The following is a 14,045-nucleotide window of genomic DNA, read 5'->3' on the forward strand; positions in this document are numbered from 1 at the left end:
TTTATGAGAAATTATTTTGATTTTCTAAAAAAAGGATGAATTTAGCAAACTTTTGTAACTTTCTAGATTTAAATAAATTTACCACTCTAAATTTCTATCTCATATGGCAGTACAATCACATGTGCTTTTGTTTATATCTATAGCTATCCACATTAGACGGCCGCGACTGTACGTCTCTCACTCACCTTCCAATTGGATAGGGAGAGTGCTCACTACAGTTCCACTTGGACATTTTCCAATTTTCTAAGGTTTTCTCGGGCTCACTGCAAAACGTCACTTTCCCACCAAGTCACGTCAAAAGCAAGAGGCAAAGTTGTCGCGATCCACGGTCAGAGCCGTTCCGATTCGCGAATCGACAAAGGTTTCTGTGTTATCATCATTTTCTGAGAAAGTCAAGGAAAAATTTGTTTACAACACAAGCGTGAAATCTGCAGCGTAATAAAAGTTAACGTGAAAATTCTAAGGAAACAACTTTTCTGTGTGATTTACGATTTCGGGGGAGTTGAAAAGTTTCCTGTGTGATGTGATTTCCATGTGTGTGAAGAAAAAAACGGGAAGCGCCTCGCCGAGAAAAAGGAGCTTGTGCAATTGAGGTGTGCGCCGTGACGTGAGTTCTGTTGTGTCCTTTTTTGTTAATTTTTTCTCGAAAAGAACACGAGTCAGGGACGTTTCCTGGAGTACAACTGTCGTCCTGTGTTTTTATCCTTTTCGTTTGGTTTTGTGAGTTGAAATCGTCCGTGATGCAGTAGAGCAGCTGCAAATGCTTTGTGAATTTTAAATAGTGTGTGCTCGGGGGGAAGCTGAAGCAACCACGACCAGGAGCTGTTCTGGTGGATTCAGACCTTTGAATAGACTCGGTAAGTAGTGCAAGCGTGTCCTTTCTGTTTGGTCCTTTCATGCTTGCGAATGTACTCCCACGTGAGAGTCTTCGCCTTGAATTAATGTCCTTGTTTGGAAGTACTTTCGTGACATTCGTGACAAGTCGCAGACAAACAAAAAATAATCGTTAATTGTTAACTGGTCACCATACGGCTACTGAGTGGCACACCGCGCGGGCGGTTAACTCAGTGGGGGAATTACCAAGTGTTTTTTTGCACCTGTGGCGTGTATTCCCGAGCTGGTGGCGGCGGTTGGGTCTAAGCAGTTCAATCTACTTTCAGCGTCCAACGAATTATTGGCACAGACGTCCAAATATAGAAATCTCTAATGAGTCGCATAACGGCGATAAATGCTCACGAGTGGAAGAAGATTCTTTGGCGAATTCCGGTCACGTTGGAAAGTGATTGGTGGACAATGTTGGGAAGATTGTGTGAATGAATGAATGAAAATGAGATATTGGCTTTCTTTAGACAGGCTTGATGTTGCGAATTATGAATTACCAAATCGTGTGCGGCGTTTTTTCCAACGCCTCGACACTGGGTAATTCCATTTTAACGCGTTACCTTGGGGAGAAATGAAATAAGTTTTGGTTTTCGCTTTACTCAATTGGACTTGGTTCATCATTATTTCTTAGATTTTGTCTTAATAAGTTTGGCAACTCGTTAAGTGTGGCACTTCTTAGTTTATTTTTTTTTTAAATTCTTGTCCCATAATCCACTCAACAGTGTAGCAAATTTCGAGTATCAAGGACTCGAGGGTCGAGTCGGTTGAGCGCCAGCTTTATCTCGACAAGGAGAGCCATTTGGTGGGTGCACCGGCCTCTGAGGAGTGTTCACTCTAATGAGGAGGAGGAGCAATTCTCGAAGTCCCTGGGAGTGTCGATCTGCGGCGTCGTATGTCGGGAAGGTAGAATCGGCAACAGTCTCGAAACCTCGTCCTTGAGCAGATTCAGAATGCAGAAGTCGCTTAACCCTGCTCTGGTCTCCAGCACAGGGTACGCGGGGAGCCGCAGATTATTCTTCAACATCATCTCCGCGGGACTGGCCGTGAATTCCTCTCGGTGGGATGTGCGAAGGCTGAACAGGATGAAAGGCAACGACTGGCACCACGAGGGATCGTCGCGAGCCATTATGGCGACCTGCAGTGTCTGGTGCTAACGTTCCAGCATCCCATTGGACTGCGGATGGTATGCAGTGTTCCTGTGGCGTTTGAAACCCAGGATCTTGTCTAACTCCGAGAAAAGAGTAGACTCAAATTGCATGGCGTGGTCTGTGATGATTACGGCTGGTACACTAAAGGGTGGGATCCTTTCTCTATAGAGGGCCTCGGCACATGATTGTGCGGTAATGTCAGTGAGACGTATTGCTTCAGGCCACTGTGTAAATCTGTCCATGAACCGTATGAGTCTCGCAAAGGACAAATGGTGTTGAGGTGGATGGTGTGGAACCACTTGGCCGATCGAAGGAATACATGTACTTCCTTTTTTACGTGCTTGTTGATCTAACACCTTGTATTTTCCGGTGACTAGCTGGAGCGTCGTCCTGATGCCTTGTTGTGCAAGATCGCGTAGTGCTTGAAATATTTCCTTGCGAAAATCGGCCCCAACAAATGGCCCAGGTCCCTTGTCTGAGGTCTCACAGAGTGGGTAGGAGTTTGAGTCGAAACAAGGCAACTATTAAACTTGTATTTGGAGTTTGTCCTTAGGGACTGAAGTTCTGCGTCCTTTTTCTGCGCCTCGGTGATTACCGCGATTGACTGAGGCGGTAATTGTAACCTCCGAGATTCCAGACACATGTTGGATGTTGTTGAATGTTGATGAAGCTCAGTTTACGAGAAGAGGTTTTGTCAGGTTTTTGTTTAAGCGCGAACATAAAGGGCTTGTGGCTCGTGAGCACAGTGGACGGCCTGCCCTCAGGGGAGAAACGGAGTAGCACACAATCGTGCTGTCATCGGCTTTGAAAACATAAGCGACCAGCTATGCACTCTGTGTTTACGAGGCGAATTTAGAAATATAAACCACATTAACGTTCACACACTCTCTAGACGGGACCACTTTGAACCAAATTGACCACGTGCTGATTGAACGCCGTCATCTGTCAGGCTTGATGAATGTCAGACCATATAGGGGGAGGGGGGGATATAGACCCGGATCACTATCTCGTTGGCATAGGGCTTCGAGTTCGAATTTACAACACCACCTACAATCCCTTCTGACACTCAGGTGAGACTAATTACTGAAGCCATTCACAACACAGCCCTCCGTAACACCTATAAGGGGGAAATGTATGCCGCAATCAACAGAGATCCTGGAGATGAAGCATCAACAAATGATCTTCACAATCACCTGGAGAAGGTTATCATAACTGCGCCCACAAATATACTTGGCACCAGCTACAAAAAAAGTCAGAACGGCTGGTTCGATGCCGAATGTAAGTTAGCAACAGATATGCTGCACTCTAAGTGGACGCGGACACGCGCGGAAAATTATCATGAACTCTGGCGAGTGGAGCGGCGACTTCAGAGACGGAAAAATGAAGCCTGGGAGAACCACTTGGTCTGTGAACTCGAAAGGAGCAACCACACCACCTTGTTTTATCAACAAGTCAGCAGGATGGAGTCTTACACACCTCGATGCTCATCCTGCCGAGACAAAGAGGGAAATTTTATTTCTGGCAGAATGGGTATATTGGAGCGATGGGTTGAGTATTTTGATGAACTGCTCAACAATCGGAACATCTCAGCTTGTTAGCGATAGAATATTAGTTTAACTTGTCAGTTTTGGTTAATAATTTAGGAATGAGCATCCTTGCCGCAAAAAAGTTCTGCTGTATTTTTGATCCCACATTTATGGAGTGCATTATAAATAGTGATGAGGCATCAGTATGCAAGAAAAACAAGTCAACAGCTACTCCTTGATACCAAATCGCTACCTGAACTGAAGGCTTTCCGAAAAACACCTTTAAAAAGTGTCTTCAAGGTAAGGAAAAAAATTGTTAGTGCTTCAAAGGGGGCCTACTTTCGAGTTGATTTAATCAATTTTGATGAATAAATGAAAATTGGGCGTGCTCTCTAACAATTCCCGGTATTTTTTTCCTTTTGTATCCCCTGAACAATTTTAAGAGTCACGGGTGCGATCGCTAACAACTGTCGTCATCCTTTTGTTAAGCTCGATAGTATCTCTGACTGTGTAGGCTGTGGTGTCATCTTGTTGAAACTAGAAACGATTTATTTCGTTAGCAATGGACAATAAGAATTCCTTTATCAACGTATGATAATCCTTATCTTTCAAAGTTTTTGTCTTCGTATAAATGTGAGCCAATGACCTTGTTTGCGTGGATAAGATCAAGAAGCAGAAGTTGAATTAATTTATGATTCTCGATGAAATAGAATCAACAACTTTTGCGTCCACTGTTTTATTAAGCGTGTAATGAACTTTATTAGTCATGCGGTTTTGAGGTCAAATAATCGAATCAAAAGCATTCGCCATTCGTTCCATAATGGCAATTGTATTTATTGAATTTTTGCAGGGAAATAATAGCTTAAAATCAACGTGAAGTTTGTGGCGGAATGAAGCCAGGGCAGAATTGAGGTAGGGCCCGGTTGATTGTTTCTGTCCTGGATGAAACCGAAAGTCGTCTTTTTTAAAGTTGTTTAAAATTCAAAGCAGTTTGCGTCACAAGATCCTGCATACGATGTATTGATGCGACATCTGGTTAGAAGATATTTTATTGTGCTAGAAATATGAAAACAACCCTAAAAAGACTTTCGTGTTATTCAGTTTTTTAAAAAATGCATATTCGTGTTTCATCCAGATTTCGATAGTAGGTTTTTTTTTTTAGAATTTATGACTTGCGGTTTCGTCCAGGGCAAAGGCAACTCATCAGGCGCTGCCTCACCTCTGCCCTGGGAGCAGCGTGACTGAAGTGGTTAAAAGATGGTATTTGCTCCCTTTTATTAATTCAAAAAAACATCACTTGTATGAATTATTACGAACACAAATCTGTCTTGTAAAATATTTAGGCCTAAGCCGGCCGAGGCTAAACTAAAATTTTGTTTAAGGATTGAGGGATCAGTTGGAAAGCAACATGCTTTCGCGGTTGTGGTCCACGGAATCGTCATCCTTGACGCTGCCTCACTTGGTGGGGCAGCGTCTGATGCTTTGCCTCTGCCCTGGACGAAATCGCAAGTCATAAATTTTGCAAGTTGTGTGCTTGTCCAAGGATGAGGGTTCCGTGGACCACAACCGCGAAAGCATGTTGCTCTCCAACTGGTCCGGTCCGCCATTAAGTGGATGGCGGACTTAGGAATTCCTCAATTCTTAAACAAAATCTTAATTTTTTTTAGGTTTTTAATTTGTTTTCGTCATTTTTCTGGCTTTGGCTATAAAAACTGCAATTAATTTTTTCTGGTTTCCTTTTAAGAATTTGACAACGTTGTAGGTATTAGCCTCCGACAAGTTCCTCATCAACCAATTTTTCTTTTCACCTAATTCCTTTAAATCCCAGGAGACAACTATCGCCACTATCGAGACCACCTACGGCTTCATCTACGTTGTTTCTTTCTATTGTTCTAATCAACTTGGTCCCTAATCTTTGGGGGAGAGTGAAATGCCAGACATACCTATTGGCTTGATTCATATGCAAACAAAAATGGTCGCTGGTTGCATCGCTGCCTGGCATCATGAAATATTAAATATTAAATATAATTAGATACTCTCCAGAGTATTCTTAAAAGATGAAACCCATGTCCTCGATAATTTAATCCTTGATAGTATCCTCACCTTACATAACTGCCTATCTAATATAGAACTTAACCAAAAAAATTACAGCAAACTCCGTAAAGTCCTACAGTGACTAGGCAAAGCTACTACTCGCCATGATATCCTATCTCAAAATATTTCTCCTCCTAAAAAAGCAAACGTCCTTAAAAACCACTTTCTGAAAGCCCAACAGTCTACACTCTATATCATTATCACCAATCGCGCAACAACCGGTATCCGGTCTAGGGCTGCCTTAATAATTAACTCCAATTCGATATCCCTAAAAGCTGTCTGGCGTTTTGACCTACACCATCGCTCCATCTCGGGCAGGCTCTGTCGCGTCATCTTTTTCCACTCACACACACACACTCCATATACTTGGCCAAAAATGTTGAAACTGAAATTCATGCTTTTATTGCTCTCCTCACATCCACAACATTTTCTATCCAAACAACCAGTCAAACTGGTCTGTTCCAGAATCCACTTCTCCCAATCAGACTCACTGCTTCTATCTCACCCATTAACTTTGTCAAGCCCAAATCGATCGAAATGTCCATTAAGCAGAGTAAAAACAAAAAATCGACTGGGTTTGATAAAATCCCAACTATTGTCCTAGAAAAATGCTATGCAGTCACTAGCTCTCCTTTATCCTTTCTAATTAATCACTACCTGCTGAACGTCTATTTTTCCGCGAGCTGGAAGTATGCTAAACTCATTTCTATCTCTAAAAAAAATGAAAATCCTCCCCTTACTGATAGCTACAGGCTTATCTGCATCCTCTCATCCTCCGCCAAAGTTTCCGAGCGATGATGATAGCAATCATACTATCCCAGATTTCTAATTCGCCAATCGAACAGATCATCCGGTTGAACACGTCCTCAAAACCGATATCTTGTTCGGCGTTTATCGCAATACACCTGCAATAGCCTGTCTCCTTGATATAAGGAAGGCTCTCATCTCCTTATGGCAATGCGGGTTAGTCTATAAGATCAATAACAACTTAAATATCCATCCGCACCTCTCCAAGCTAGAATTTAGCTTTCTAGATGGTCAGTTATCCTGAGTGAAAGTTCAGCGGCAGCTCTCCTCTCCCTATACCCGCCCAGCTGGCATCCCACAAGGATCCATCTTTTCCGCAACCCGTTTTTCGCTCTTCACAACAGACATTCTCCAACCCGCTCCTAACCGTAATCCAATCTAGATCCTCCAATCCCAGATATGCCGATGACCTCTTAGTTTATACCTTTACGAAGGATATGGTATGCGTCTGGACCCGTCTGAATTCATTTTTGGATTAGCTTTACCGATATTTTACCCGGTGGAAACTAGCCTCCAAACCTTAATAGTGCCAAACGGTTGTCTTTCGCGGGAGGAGATTGACGATGATTCCGACGTCAAGAACCTGTCTCTCTTCATAAATTCAATTCCCGTCCCGTCCCGTTGTCTATCTGGGCATCATCATTACCTTCAATTTATCCAACATCCCTCATGTTAATAAGGTACTAAATCATGTAAACGATGCCGTCAAATCCCTATATACTATCCTTCGATTCAATAAACCAACTCAATCAAATCTCAAAATTTTCTGCTACAAACAGTTGATTAGACCTTTGATCACTTTTGGATTCATCTTCTGGACGGATATCTCCCTTAGACAAATGGAGCATATTCAGAAAAGACCTTGGTTCGAAATACATATGCAACCAGATCCTCTACGTTACTTTCCAAAAACCGCGTATCGATGCCGTCATGGCCAGATATGCAGTCAAATTGCTAGAAATGTGTTAGTTACATCCCAATCCAATAGTTGCCGAATGTCTGGAAAATTTCCTCCACAAGAATCGATTCCCATAAATTTTCATTTCCTACGGGGAAGTAGAGTAGTTCACTTCACTGGTCGCCACTCCCATTCGCAATACCTGCCTCCTTCCAAGCAAAATGGCTCATCATCATCAACGGCGCAATAACCGATATCCGGTCTAGGCCTGCTTAGTAAAAAACTCCCAGACATCCGGGTTTTGCGCCGAGGTCCACCAATTCGATATCCCCAAAAGCTATCTGGCGTCCTGGCCCACGCCATCGCTCCATCTTAGGCAGGGTCCGCCTCGTCTTCTTTTTCTACCATAGATATTGCCCTTATAGACTTTCCGGGTGAAATCATCCTCATCCAAACGGATTAAGCGACCTGCCCACCGTAACCTATTGAGCCCGGATTTTATCCACAATCGGACGGTCATGGTATCGCTCATAGATTTCGTCATTGTGTAGGCTACGGAATCGTCCATCCTCATGTAGGGGACCAAAAATTCTTCGGAGGATTCTTCTCTCGAACTCGGCCAAGAGTTCGCAGTTTTTCTGCTAAGAACCCAAGTCTCTGAGGAATACATGTGGACTGGCAAGATCATCTTGTTCAGTAAGAGCTGTGACCCTATGGTGAGAGGTTTCGAGGAAGAGTTTTTGTAAGCTGAAATAGGACCTATTGGCTGCCAAAAGAGAAATTTTCAACGGTCTCAAAGTTGTAGTCTCCTATATTCATTGTTTTCGTTTGACCATTGCGATTGGATGTTTTTCGTTCTCTCGGTTTTGGCGCTGATGTTGTCACCATGTACTTCGTCTTGCCTTCATTAATGTGCAGCCGAAGATCTCACGCCAATCGCCGCCTGCTCGATCTGGATGAAGGCAGATTGTACATCTCGGGTTGTTCTTCTCATAATGTCAATATCGTCAGCATAGGCCACTAGTTGGGTGGACTTGAAGAGAATGGTGCCTCTCGCATTTACATCGGCATCGCGAATCACTTTCTGCAGGACAAGATTAAAGACCACGCATGATAGGGCATGTCTTAGACCGTTGTTGATGTTAAATGGTCTTGAGAGTGATCCTGCTGCTTTTATATGGCCTCGCACATTGGTCAGGGTCAGCCTAGTCAGTCTTATCAATTTCAGCGGGATACCAAATTTTATCATGGCTGTGTACAGTTTTACCCTAGCCATGCTGTCATATGTGGCCTTAAATTCGATGAAAAAATGGTGCATCTGGTGTCCATTCAGATAATGCCTTGTTGCCAGTCGTCAGGCATTGATTCGCTGTCCTACATCTTGAACATCAGTTGTGATGCGCAGTATGGGTTCCGTGAAGCCCCCATTGTTGCCATTAAGTTGGTTATTGGTTTGACCGAAGATGCAATTTCCGAAAATTGGTATTCCCACTTATCTCGCTGCTATCGTCGATAGTTATTTAGTTGAAAAGATGCTCTGGTATGACACCGATGACGGACCCCAGAAGTACGTTGTTTCTGCGGGTGTCTCGGAGGGCTCCATATTGGACCCACTACTGTGGAACATCATGTACAACGATGTACCTAATTTTCCTCTCCGGAGGAAGACACGGTGGTGGGTTACGCTGACGGCATAGCGCTGGTTGTTGTCGTAAAGCATCTCGAATATACTCTGGAGTCCAGGGGACCCGGAGCATGGAAGAAAGGTGGAATTTAGAGGAAACTCTAGGTGAGATGCTGCCAGAAAATCTGGTGCCGAGAATGGTAGCACGTCAAGAGGATTGAGATGCGGTCAACTCCATGATCGTATCTATCCAGAACAAACTGCGAAAGGCAGAGGACTCCGCCTCGTGATGTAATACCTTATGGTGGTTCCGCGAGGCAGGAGGAGAGTTGGGGGTGGTTTTAGTGGGTAAAAATCACGCACACTGGTGTGTCCAAACCAGTGTCTTATGAAGATTTCCATCTCCCTAAAAAAACAGGCAGATAGACAGACAGTAAACTGAGGTTTTGTTTTACACAAAACCTTAAAAACGTCAATGGTTTAAAGTATACATCCAACCAGATCCTCTATGATGCTTCCTGAACGCCAGGTATCGAAGGCATATGCAGTCAAATTCCTAGAAAGGTGTTAGTCAATACCTGGTTCCTCCCAAGCAAAACGGCTCATGAAGTTTCCATTCCACTTCCCTTTCCCCTCCCGAATCCATTGTAAAGGGTTTCTTTTTTAAGGTTTTGTGTAAACACAAAACCTTATTAAAATCGGTTTACTGTCTGTCTGTCTGTCTATCTGTCTGTCTGTCTTTTTTTTTTTTTTTTTTTTTCGATGGAAGGTGGAAAGTTTCAAAAGCTACTGCAGGCTCCTGTCACACGGTTATGTGGGACTCTTACCCACTAAAACCACCTCCTTCTCCTTCCACTCTCCCCGCGGGACTCCCATTTGGTGTTACGTCGCGGGGCTGGGTCAGAATTTATTCTGCGCTCATGTCAACATTCGTGTTCCTCTTGCGTTCATTCTTTCGGATGACTTCCTCCTGCCTGAGCTTCTTTCCGATGGCTGTAATCACTTTTTCAACTTCGGTCCATATCCCCTTGCCTTTCACCACAAGCTCCATGATTTTTTCGGGTGTAAAGTGCTCCCCGGTTGTAGTTTCTAATGTAGCCCTTTGGGTTTCGAAACTGGGGCTGTGAAAAAAGACGTGTTCTGCGTCCTCTGGAATGTTTGCACACTGTGGGCAATATGACGAATCATCACGCCCAAATCGATACAGATATGCTCGATAGTCTCCGTGCCCGCTCAAGAATTGAGTTAGGTCGAAACCTACTTCGCCGTGAGGTCGCTCGATCCATTTCCGGATATCCCATATGATTTTGTGAGTCCAACGGCCTTTTTCTGACTTGTCCCACTTCTCTTGCCATTCCGCGACAGTTTCAGCTCGTGCGAACTGTCGCCGACGGGCAGGAGATTCTCCGGTGAGGTACGTTCGATCGTAAAGTCGTTGTATTTCTTTCGCCAGAATCTCAATCGGGATCATTCCTGCTATCTCGCAAGCTGCTTCATTAGAAATTGTTCTGTAAGCGCAACATGTTCGGAGTACACTTATGCGATACGCAGCTCCAATCTTTTTCTTATTTATTATATTTTCCAGTGCATCTGCCCATACTGGGGCTGCATACAGTAGGATCGAACTGACCACCCTTGAAATAAGGAGTCGACGGCTCGGCCTTGGGCCACCTATATTTGGTAACATTCTCGCAACCAACGCTCCGATGTTATATGCCTTGGTTGCTGCACCCTCCACATCCAATCTGAAATTCAACCTCTGGTCAATCATTACACCTAAGTACTTAAGTGCAGGCTTGGAATAAATTGTTTGCGTTCCAACTTTGATCTTCATGGAAGTGCACTTTCTCCGCTTGGTAATAAGTACTACTTCCGTCTTATGCTCTGCGAGCTGTAGACCAGCATTCTCTAACCAGGATTTAATCTCGTAGACTGCTTCATTTGCATAGAGCTCGGCTTCCTCGAGAAGGCGTGCAACAACCGTCACACCAATATCGTCCGCGAAACCAATGGAGGCCACACCAGTAGGAAGGTCTAGGGTTAGTACCCCGTTATACATAATAATCCACAAGAGTGGCCCTAGGACAGACCCTTGTGGAACTCCGCATGTCGTTTGGTATGATTTCATTCCTTCATCTGATTCGCAGCACAGAGTCCTATCGATTAGGAAGTCGCCAACAATACACACCAGGTACTTCGCCACGCCTAAGTTAATTAGGGACTCAAGTATCTTGCTCCATCTAGCGGAATTGAAGGCATTCTTCACATCAAGTGTAATCACTGCACAACATTTGCCCTCGTCAAGTGCGGTCTTAGCTGTGTTAGCTACTAGGACAAGTGCATCCGTTGTAGACCTCCCCTTTCGAAAACCGAACTGATTTTCGGAGAGACCGCCATCCTTTTCGGCAATTTGAATTAATCTGTTATAGATTACTCGTTCGAATAGTTTGCCAGTATTATTTAGAAGGCATATCGGCCTGTAGGATGAAGCTTCACCCAAAGGTTTGTTTGGCTTGGGGACTAGAATTAATTTCTGCTACTTCCATTGTGTAGGAAATACTTCTTTAAGGCATGTGGTGAACGCCTCGGCAAACATATTTGGAGCTATTTTTACTACTGCCTTCAGAGCTTTATTGGGGATGCTATCCAAGCCAGGTGCTTTATTTCCAGCAATTTTATATGCATCTTCGAGGACCTCCTATTCGCTTACCATGGGAACTTCGGCGGTGTCTATCTCGACAGTGGGAAGGTGAGCGGTACTCACATTCTGTGGGAAAAGATCCGTTACTATTTCATCAAGCAGAGTAGGGGAAGAGATCGGTGGGGAGCGTTTGCCTTTAACTTTCGATATTACGGTTTTATAGGCGCCACCCCAGGGGTTCTTGTCAGCTTCATTACACAGTCGCTTAAAGTGTTCGCTTTTATTTTTCATGATGGCCACATGTAGTTTTTTCCGAGCGTTTTTATATTCTTCATGTAATTGCTCGTACCCAGATCGGTTTCTATTTCGCTGACTGCGCCTTCTGGCCTTGAGGCAGGCCTTACGGCATTCTCCGATTTCAGAATTCCACCAAAAGTTCGGAACTCGCTTCTGTGATATAACATACCTTGGCATGGATGCGTCACATGCTCGTCGCAACTTCTCGCCAATCTGCAAAGCTTTATTTTCTGCGCTTCCTTCAAGCGCTGTATTTTGTTGCAGAACCTCTCCGAAAATCTCCTCGTCAAACCTATTAGCTGCCCACCTTTCAGCTCTCGTCCGAGACCGTTTCATTCGTTTGCCATGTCTGATTTCAAAAATGATGGCCTGGTGGTCGCTATGTGTATATTCGTCACTGACATACCACTGCAGATCCTTAGCTAAAACATCGCTAACAAAAGTGACATCTATCACGGACCCCATTTCTCTCTTACGGAAAGTGTTCACGCATCCAGTGTTAGCCACTACAAGATTCAGACGAGAGAGAGCTTCGAGTAATATTCGTCCTCTTGCGTTCGTTTCTCGGCTGCCCCATTCTTCAGCCCATGCGTTGAAATCTCCAGCCACTATCTTAGGACTATGGTTGTGTGTGTCTGTTGCTAACCTCTCCACTAAAGAATGGAACTCCTCTGTCGTAAGGCTTGGAGCCGCATAACAGCTGTAAATAGATATTCCGCCTATTTTTGCTCTAGTGAAGCCATTCTCGAGGATCTTGGTGGTTCCTTCTATGGCCCGATTTCCGCATGTCCATATCGTTGCCTTTCCGCTCTTATCCGCGACCCATACTCCACTGTTTAGGTTTTTAAGGTTTTGTGTAAACATAAAACCTTATTAAAATCGGTTTACTGTCTGTCTGTCTGTCTGTCTGTCCGTCACACGCATTTTTCTCGGAGACGGTTATAGCGATTGACACCAAATTTGGTAGAAAGGTGGGAACTGTGAACGCTCACGCATACAGTGAATTACATCCTTTTACGTCGAATTTAAGGGGGGGTCCCCATACATGCAAAAAGAGTGTGTAAATTTTTTTTTCATCAAATATACTCATGTGGGGTATCAAATTAAAGGTCTCGATTAGTACTTTTCAAAACCGATCTTAGTTTTGACATTCGTTGGAAGGGTGGGGAGCGCGGGGGATTGAAAGTGATCACTTCTTTAAGGGGGCCATTCTCAGAAACTACCAAACCGAAAAATCTGAAAAAAATCAGGAGGCTGCCACTATATGGTGCCTGGGCTTCGAAATACCGATATCTGTTTAAATAAAGTTAATAATAGTATATTACTACAATTTTTTGTAATTGGTTAGAAACCCCCCTTAAGTTCATGCTAGTACCATGAAATTTTGCAGTAATATAGGCTATAATATAGAGCATGATCTTACCAAGTTTGGTGGAAATCGCACTATTACTAACAAAGTTATAATACCTCAAATCTATTGCTTCTTTGAAAATTGAAGACTATGAATGTCAATATCACCCGAAAGTGGATACTCTCACATAATATATGGATATATTACGTGCTACGTACTAAGAAATACACAAAACCTTTCGTACCTGAAGCGTCCAGCTTCCGGTTTCCCGACTTGTTTGTACTGCTCGCAGATAATAGCAACGTCGATTTTGTTTTCCAATATCGTCTGGGAGAGCAGGTCCTGAGCCGCTTGGCAATGGTTCAGGTTTAGCTATAGGAACCTCATTTGCGCATAGTGTTGATCGCCTTCCTATACACCGGACATGTGCTGCCGCCTGTGACATGGGCGCTGTCAATGTCGTTTATTTGCCTGCAGAACAGACAATTGGGTTTTTCTTCGCAGGCTTTTGCAATGTGGCCTTTATTTCCGCATTTACGACACAGGTCGGACCTATCGTGAACGCTAGTACATTTCTTCGCCACGTGCCCAAATTCCAAACACCTGAAGCATCTTTTCAGAGTTATCTGCTCTCTGTCTGTCTGTCTGTCCGTGTGTCTGTCTGTCTGTCTGTCCGTGTGTCTGTCTGTCTGTCTGTCTGTCTGTCTGTCTGTCTGTCTGTCCGTGTGTCTGTCTGTCTGTCTGTCCGTCACACGCATTTTTCTCGGAGACGGTTAC

At 44.0% G+C, this 14,045-nt stretch overlaps 1 protein-coding gene across 1 annotated transcript in view; it reads left to right on the top strand.

The window, feature by feature from the left end:
* The first annotated feature begins 212 nt into the window (after positions 1-212).
* LOC119651510 (MTOR-associated protein MEAK7) overlaps positions 213-14,045 on the top strand; it is an 84,283-nt gene continuing 70,450 nt past the window's right edge. Inside the window, exon 1 of the mRNA XM_038055135.1 lies at positions 213-857. The gene's annotated coding sequence lies outside the window, so the exon portion shown is untranslated. The remainder of the gene's footprint in view (positions 858-14,045) is intronic.

Source organism: Hermetia illucens, chromosome 3, assembly GCF_905115235.1.
Source record: "Hermetia illucens chromosome 3, iHerIll2.2.curated.20191125, whole genome shotgun sequence".
Lineage (NCBI taxonomy): Eukaryota > Metazoa > Arthropoda > Insecta > Diptera > Stratiomyidae > Hermetia > Hermetia illucens.